This window comes from Lonchura striata, chromosome W (assembly GCF_050655825.1).
Source record: "Lonchura striata isolate lonStrDom1 chromosome W, ASM5065582v1, whole genome shotgun sequence".
Lineage (NCBI taxonomy): Eukaryota > Metazoa > Chordata > Aves > Passeriformes > Estrildidae > Lonchura > Lonchura striata.
In genome coordinates this window covers 14,594,120-14,603,394 of record NC_140743.1, presented here as the reverse complement: position 1 = coordinate 14,603,394, position 9,275 = coordinate 14,594,120, and positions in this window count along the sequence as shown.

Sequence of the window (9,275 nt, the reverse complement as noted above, 5' to 3'; positions counted from 1 at the left end):
TCCTTCCTTCCTTCCTCCGTTCCTCGCTTCTTCCCTTCCCTGTGGAAACCCAGGGCAAGGGGAATATCCCCTTGTCTGCCCTGGGGTGATCTGATTCCTAGGAGAACACTGATTTTGACCCTCATTCATGGTGAAGGCCTCCTAAGCCTCAAAGTAAATTAATGACCACAAAAATGTGAAATAGATTGCAGAAATTGTAGAGAGTAGTTTAGTATGTCTCATGGTGAGAAATTTAGGTTTTAGGATGTTTTAATATGTTATAGATGGGTTCAATATGGAGGATATAGGGTGTTTTCTCTTGTTCCTTTCTTCTCTATTCTTCCTCTCTTGGCTTTAGGTGGTATCTTGTAATTGGGTAGAAAAATATGCATTGCTGATCTTTAGGGGTCAGTTATTGGGTTAGAAAGGAAAATAATTTAGGTTCCACTGCTTAAATGGGTAGTTTATTTTTTGATTAGACTTAAAAAGACCTTGCAGCACGAATTTGTTGGCCATTTTTGTGCTGTTTTCACTCATGCAAGGTCTGGGCGCAGACAGCGTGATGAAGATTTGATAAGGTAACACTAAACAGAAGCGGAAGATGGAAAAAGTCCAATGTGTCTCTCGTTCCCGACACAGAACTGCTCCAGGAGGGTCTCCCCTGCCAGGGGAGCCACCAGGGAGTTGCCAAACTTGGGGCCCTCAAACTCACACTTCCTTCCTTCCTTCCTTCCTTCCTTCCTTCCTTCCTTCCTTCCTTCCTTCCTTCCTTCCTTCCTTCCTCCGTTCCTCGCTTCTTCCCTTCCCTGTGGAAACCCAGGGCAAGGGGAATATCCCCTTGTCTGCCCTGGGGTGATCTGATTCCTAGGAGAACACTGATTTTGACCCTCATTCATGGTGAAGGCCTCCTAAGCCTCAAAGTAAATTAATGACCACAAAAATGTGAAATAGATTGCAGAAATTGTAGAGAGTAGTTTAGTATGTCTCATGGTGAGAAATTTAGGTTTTAGGATGTTTTAATATGTTATAGATGGGTTCAATATGGAGGATATAGGGTGTTTTCTCTTGTTCCTTTCTTCTCAATTCTTCCTCTCTTGGCTTTAGGTGGTATCTTGTAATTGGGTAGAAAAATCTGCATTGCTGGTCTTTAGGGGTCAGTTATTGGGTTAGAAAGGAAAATAATTTAGGTTCCACTGCTTAATTGGGTAGTTTATTTTTTTATTAGACTTAAAAAGACCTTGCAGCACGAATTTGTTGGCCATTTTTGTGCTGTTTTCACTCATGCAAGGTCTGGGCGCAGACAGCGTGATGAAGATTTGATAAGGTAACACTAAACAGAAGCGGAAGATGGAAAAAGTCCAATGTGTCTCTCGTTCCCGACACAGAACTGCTCCAGGAGGGTCTCCCCTGCCAGGGGAGCCACCAGGGAGTTGCCAAACTTGGGGCCCTCAAACTCACACTTCCTTCCTTCCTTCCTTCCTTCCTTCCTCCGTTCCTCGCTTCTTCCCTTCCCTGTGGAAACCCAGGGCAAGGGGAATATCCCCTTGTCTGCCCTGGGGTGATCTGATTCCTAGGAGAACACTGATTTTGACCCTCATTCATGGTGAAGGCCTCCTAAGCCTCAAAGTAAATTAATGACCACAAAAATGTGAAATAGATTGCAGAAATTGTAGAGAGTAGTTTAGTATGTCTCATGGTGAGAAATTTAGGTTTTAGGATGTTTTAATATGTTATAGATGGGTTCAATATGGAGGATATAGGGTGTTTTCTCTTGTTCCTTTCTTCTCAATTCTTCCTCTCTTGGCTTTAGGTGGTATCTTGTAATTGGGTAGAAAAATCTGCATTGCTGGTCTTTAGGGGTCAGTTATTGGGTTAGAAAGGAAAATAATTTAGGTTCCACTGCTTAATTGGGTAGTTTATTTTTTGATTAGACTTAAAAAGACCTTGCAGCACGAATTTGTTGGCCATTTTTGTGCTGTTTTCACTCATGCAAGGTCTGGGCGCAGACAGCGTGATGAAGATTTGATAAGGTAACACTAAACAGAAGCGGAAGATGGAAAAAGTCCAATGTGTCTCTCGTTCCCGACACAGAACTGCTCCAGGAGGGTCTCCCCTGCCAGGGGAGCCACCAGGGAGTTGCCAAACTTGGGGCCCTCAAACTCACACTTCCTTCCTTCCTTCCTTCCTTCCTTCCTCCGTTTCTCGCTTCTTCCCTTCCCTGTGGAAACCCAGGGCAAGGGGAATATCCCCTTGTCTGCCCTGGGGTGATCTGATTCCTAGGAGAACACTGATTTTGACCCTCATTCATGGTGAAGGCCTCCTAAGCCTCAAAGTAAATTAATGACCACAAAAATGTGAAATAGATTGCAGAAATTGTAGAGAGTAGTTTAGTATGTCTCATGGTGAGAAATTTAGGTTTTAGGATGTTTTAATATGTTATAGATGGGTTCAATATGGAGGATATAGGGTGTTTTCTCTTGTTCCTTTCTTCTCAATTCTTCCTCTCTTGGCTTTAGGTGGTATCTTGTAATTGGGTAGAAAAATATGCATTGCTGATCTTTAGGGGTCAGTTATTGGGTTAGAAAGGAAAATAATTTAGGTTCCACTGCTTAATTGGGTAGTTTATTTTTTGATTAGACTTAAAAAGACCTTGCAGCACGAATTTGTTGGCCATTTTTGTGCTGTTTTCACTCATGCAAGGTCTGGGCGCAGACAGCGTGATGAAGATTTGATAAGGTAACACTAAACAGAAGCGGAAGATGGAAAAAGTCCAATGTGTCTCTCGTTCCCGACACAGAACTGCTCCAGGAGGGTCTCCCCTGCCAGGGGAGCCACCAGGGAGTTGCCAAACTTGGGGCCCTCAAACTCACACTTCCTTCCTTCCTTCCTTCCTTCCTTCCTTCCTTCCTTCCTTCCTTCCTTCCTTCCTTCCTTCCTTCCTTCCTTCCTCCGTTCCTCGCTTCTTCCCTTCCCTGTGGAAACCCAGGGCAAGGGGAATATCCCCTTGTCTGCCCTGGGGTGATCTGATTCCTAGGAGAACACTGATTTTGACCCTCATTCATGGTGAAGGCCTCCTAAGCCTCAAAGTAAATTAATGACCACAAAAATGTGAAATAGATTGCAGAAATTGTAGAGAGTAGTTTAGTATGTCTCATGGTGAGAAATTTAGGTTTTAGGATGTTTTAATATGTTATAGATGGGTTCAATATGGAGGATATAGGGTGTTTTCTCTTGTTCCTTTCTTCTCAATTCTTCCTCTCTTGGCTTTAGGTGGTATCTTGTAATTGGGTAGAAAAATCTGCATTGCTGGTCTTTAGGGGTCAGTTATTGGGTTAGAAAGGAAAATAATTTAGGTTCCACTGCTTAATTGGGTAGTTTATTTTTTGATTAGACTTAAAAAGACCTTGCAGCACGAATTTGTTGGCCATTTTTGTGCTGTTTTCACTCATGCAAGGTCTGGGCGCAGACAGCGTGATGAAGATTTGATAAGGTAACACTAAACAGAAGCGGAAGATGGAAAAAGTCCAATGTGTCTCTCGTTCCCGACACAGAACTGCTCCAGGAGGGTCTCCCCTGCCAGGGGAGCCACCAGGGAGTTGCCAAACTTGGGGCCCTCAAACTCACACTTCCTTCCTTCCTTCCTTCCTTCCTTCCTCCGTTCCTCGCTTCTTCCCTTCCCTGTGGAAACCCAGGGCAAGGGGAATATCCCCTTGTCTGCCCTGGGGTGATCTGATTCCTAGGAGAACACTGATTTTGACCCTCATTCATGGTGAAGGCCTCCTAAGCCTCAAAGTAAATTAATGACCACAAAAATGTGAAATAGATTGCAGAAATTGTAGAGAGTAGTTTAGTATGTCTCATGGTGAGAAATTTAGGTTTTAGGATGTTTTAATATGTTATAGATGGGTTCAATATGGAGGATATAGGGTGTTTTCTCTTGTTCCTTTCTTCTCAATTCTTCCTCTCTTGGCTTTAGGTGGTATCTTGTAATTGGGTAGAAAAATATGCATTGCTGACCTTTAGGGGTCAGTTATTGGGTTAGAAAGGAAAATAATTTAGGTTCCACTGCTTAATTGGGTAGTTTATTTTTTGATTAGACTTAAAAAGACCTTGCAGCACGAATTTGTTGGCCATTTTTGTGCTGTTTTCACTCATGCAAGGTCTGGGCGCAGACAGCGTGATGAAGATTTGATAAGGTAACACTAAACAGAAGCGGAAGATGGAAAAAGTCCAATGTGTCTCTCGTTCCCGACACAGAACTGCTCCAGGAGGGTCTCCCCTGCCAGGGGAGCCACCAGGGAGTTGCCAAACTTGGGGCCCTCAAACTCACACTTCCTTCCTTCCTTCCTTCCTTCCTTCCTTCCTTCCTTCCTTCCTTCCTTCCTTCCTTCCTTCCTTCCTCCGTTCCTCGCTTCTTCCCTTCCCTGTGGAAACCCAGGGCAAGGGGAATATCCCCTTGTCTGCCCTGGGGTGATCTGATTCCTAGGAGAACACTGATTTTGACCCTCATTCATGGTGAAGGCCTCCTAAGCCTCAAAGTAAATTAATGACCACAAAAATGTGAAATAGATTGCAGAAATTGTAGAGAGTAGTTTAGTATGTCTCATGGTGAGAAATTTAGGTTTTAGGATGTTTTAATATGTTATAGATGGGTTCAATATGAAGGATATAGGGTGTTTTCTCTTGTTCCTTTCTTCTCTATTCTTCCTCTCTTGGCTTTAGGTGGTATCTTGTAATTGGGTAGAAAAATATGCATTGCTGATCTTTAGGGGTCAGTTATTGGGTTAGAAAGGAAAATAATTTAGGTTCCACTGCTTAATTGGGTAGTTTATTTTTTGATTAGACTTAAAAAGACCTTGTAGCACGAATTTGTTGGCCATTTTTGTGCTGTTTTCACTCATGCAAGGTCTGGGCGCAGACAGTGTGATGAAGATTTGATAAGGTAACACTAAACAGAAGCGGAAGATGGAAAAAGTCCAATGTGTCTCTCGTTCCCGACACAGAACTGCTCCAGGAGGGTCTCCCCTGCCAGGGGAGCCACCAGGGAGTTGCCAAACTTGGGGCCCTCAAACTCACACTTCCTTCCTTCCTTCCTTCCTTCCTTCCTTCCTTCCTTCCTTCCTTCCTTCCTTCCTTCCTTCCTTCCTTCCTTCCTTCCTCCGTTCCTCGCTTCTTCCCTTCCCTGTGGAAACCCAGGGCAAGGGGAATATCCCCTTGTCTGCCCTGGGGTGATCTGATTCCTAGGAGAACACTGATTTTGACCCTCATTCATGGTGAAGGCCTCCTAAGCCTCAAAGTAAATTAATGACCACAAAAATGTGAAATAGATTGCAGAAATTGTAGAGAGTAGTTTAGTATGTCTCATGGTGAGAAATTTAGGTTTTAGGATGTTTTAATATGTTATAGATGGGTTCAATATGGAGGATATAGGGTGTTTTCTCTTGTTCCTTTCTTCTCAATTCTTCCTCTCTTGGCTTTAGGTGGTATCTTGTAATTGGGTAGAAAAATCTGCATTGATGATCTTTAGGGGTCAGTTATTGGGTTAGAAAGGAAAATAATTTAGGTTCCACTGCTTAATTGGGTTGTTTATTTTTTGATTAGACTTAAAAAGACCTTGCAGCACGAATTTGTTGGCCATTTTTGTGCTGTTTTCACTCATGCAAGGTCTGGGCGCAGACAGCGTGATGAAGATTTGATAAGGTAACACTAAACAGAAGCGGAAGATGGAAAAAGTCCAATGTGTCTCTCGTTCCCGACACAGAACTGCTCCAGGAGGGTCTCCCCTGCCAGGGGAGCCACCAGGGAGTTGCCAAACTTGGGGCCCTCAAACTCACACTTCCTTCCTTCCTTCCTTCCTTCCTTCCTTCCTTCCTTCCTTCCTTCCTTCCTTCCTTCCTTCCTCCGTTCCTCGCTTCTTCCCTTCCCTGTGGAAACCCAGGGCAAGGGGAATATCCCCTTGTCTGCCCTGGGGTGATCTGATTCCTAGGAGAACACTGATTTTGACCCTCATTCATGGTGAAGGCCTCCTAAGCCTCAAAGTAAATTAATGACCACAAAAATGTGAAATAGATTGCAGAAATTGTAGAGAGTAGTTTAGTATGTCTCATGGTGAGAAATTTAGGTTTTAGGATGTTTTAATATGTTATAGATGGGTTCAATATGAAGGATATAGGGTGTTTTCTCTTGTTCCTTTCTTCTCTATTCTTCCTCTCTTGGCTTTAGGTGGTATCTTGTAATTGGGTAGAAAAATATGCATTGCTGATCTTTAGGGGTCAGTTATTGGGTTAGAAAGGAAAATAATTTAGGTTCCACTGCTTAATTGGGTAGTTTATTTTTTGATTAGACTTAAAAAGACCTTGTAGCACGAATTTGTTGGCCATTTTTGTGCTGTTTTCACTCATGCAAGGTCTGGGCGCAGACAGTGTGATGAAGATTTGATAAGGTAACACTAAACAGAAGCGGAAGATGGAAAAAGTCCAATGTGTCTCTCGTTCCCGACACAGAACTGCTCCAGGAGGGTCTCCCCTGCCAGGGGAGCCACCAGGGAGTTGCCAAACTTGGGGCCCTCAAACTCACACTTCCTTCCTTCCTTCCTTCCTTCCTTCCTTCCTTCCTTCCTTCCTTCCTTCCTTCCTTCCTTCCTTCCTCCGTTCCTCGCTTCTTCCCTTCCCTGTGGAAACCCAGGGCAAGGGGAATATCCCCTTGTCTGCCCTGGGGTGATCTGATTCCTAGGAGAACACTGATTTTGACCCTCATTCATGGTGAAGGCCTCCTAAGCCTCAAAGTAAATTAATGACCACAAAAATGTGAAATAGATTGCAGAAATTGTAGAGAGTAGTTTAGTATGTCTCATGGTGAGAAATTTAGGTTTTAGGATGTTTTAATATGTTATAGATGGGTTCAATATGGAGGATATAGGGTGTTTTCTCTTGTTCCTTTCTTCTCAATTCTTCCTCTCTTGGCTTTAGGTGGTATCTTGTAATTGGGTAGAAAAATCTGCATTGATGATCTTTAGGGGTCAGTTATTGGGTTAGAAAGGAAAATAATTTAGGTTCCACTGCTTAATTGGGTAGTTTATTTTTTGATTAGACTTAAAAAGACCTTGCAGCACGAATTTGTTGGCCATTTTTGTGCTGTTTTCACTCATGCAAGGTCTGGGCGCAGACAGCGTGATGAAGATTTGATAAGGTAACACTAAACAGAAGCGGAAGATGGAAAAAGTCCAATGTGTCTCTCGTTCCCGACACAGAACTGCTCCAGGAGGGTCTCCCCTGCCAGGGGAGCCACCAGGGAGTTGCCAAACTTGGGGCCCTCAAACTCACACTTCCTTCCTTCCTTCCTTCCTTCCTTCCTTCCTTCCTTCCTTCCTTCCTTCCTTCCTTCCTTCCTTCCTTCCTTCCTTCCTTCCTCCGTTCCTCGCTTCTTCCCTTCCCTGTGGAAACCCAGGGCAAGGGGAATATCCCCTTGTCTGCCCTGGGGTGATCTGATTCCTAGGAGAACACTGATTTTGACCCTCATTCATGGTGAAGGCCTACTAAGCCTCAAAGTAAATTAATGACCACAAAAATGTGAAATAGATTGCAGAAATTGTAGAGAGTAGTTTAGTATGTCTCATGGTGAGAAATTTAGGTTTTAGGATGTTTTAATATGTTATAGATGGGTTCAATATGGAGGATATAGGGTGTTTTCTCTTGTTCCTTTCTTCTCTATTCTTCCTCTCTTGGCTTTAGGTGGTATCTTGTAATTGGGTAGAAAAATATGCATTGCTGATCTTTAGGGGTCAGTTATTGGGTTAGAAAGGAAAATAATTTAGGTTCCACTGCTTAATTGGGTAGTTTATTTTTTGATTAGACTTAAAAAGACTTTGCAACACGAATTTGTTGGCCATTTTTGTGCTGTTTTCACTCATGCAAGGTCTGGGCGCAGATAGCGTGATGAAGATTTGATAAGGTAACACTAAACAGAAGCGGAAGATGGAAAAAGTCCAATGTGTCTCTCGTTCCCGACACAGAACTGCTCCAGGAGGGTCTCCCCTGCCAGGGGAGCCACCAGGGAGTTGCCAAACTTGGGGCCCTCAAACTCACACTTCCTTCCTTCCTTCCTTCCTTCCTTCCTTCCTTCCTTCCTTCCTTCCTTCCTTCCTTCCTTCCTTCCTTCCTTCCTTCCTTCCTTCCTTCCTTCCTCCGTTCCTCGCTTCTTCCCTTCCCTGTGGAAACCCAGGGCAAGGGGAATATCCCCTTGTCTGCCCTGGGGTGATCTGATTCCTAGGAGAACACTGATTTTGACCCTCATTCATGGTGAAGGCCTCCTAAGCCTCAAAGTAAATTAATGACCACAAAAATGTGAAATAGATTGCAGAAATTGTAGAGAGTAGTTTAGTATGTCTCATGGTGAGAAATTTAGGTTTTAGGATGTTTTAATATGTTATAGATGGGTTCAATATGAAGGATATAGGGTGTTTTCTCTTGTTCCTTTCCTCTCTATTCTTCCTCTCTTGGCTTTAGGTGGTATCTTGTAATTGGGTAGAAAAATATGCATTGCTGATCTTTAGGGGTCAGTTATTGGGTTAGAAAGGAAAATAATTTAGGTTCCACTGCTTAATTGGGTAGTTTATTTTTTGATTAGACTTAAAAAGACCTTGCAGCACGAATTTGTTGGCCATTTTTGTGCTGTTTTCACTCATGCAAGGTCTGGGCGCAGACAGCGTGATGAAGATTTGATAAGGTAACACTAAACAGAAGCGGAAGATGGAAAAAGTCCAATGTGTCTCTTGTTCCCGACACAGAACTGCTCCAGGAGGGTCTCCCCTGCCAGGGGAGCCACCAGGGAGTTGCCAAACTTGGGGCCCTCAAACTCACACTTCCTTCCTTCCTTCCTTCCTTCCTTCCTTCCTTCCTTCCTTCCTTCCTTCCTTCCTTCCTTCCTTCCTTCCTTCCTTCCTCCGTTCCTCGCTTCTTCCCTTCCCTGTGGAAACCCAGGGCAAGGGGAATATCCCCTTGTCTGCCCTGGGGTGATCTGATTCCTAGGAGAACACTGATTTTGACCCTCATTCATGGTGAAGGCCTCCTAAGCCTCAAAGTAAATTAATGACCACAAAAATGTGAAATAGATTGCAGAAATTGTAGAGAGTAGTTTAGTATGTCTCATGGTGAGAAATTTAGGTTTTAGGATGTTTTAATATGTTATAGATGGGTTCAATATGGAGGATATAGGGTGTTTTCTCTTGTTCCTTTCTTCTCAATTCTTCCTCTCTTGGCTTTAGGTGGTATCTTGTAATTGGGTAGAAAAATCTGCAT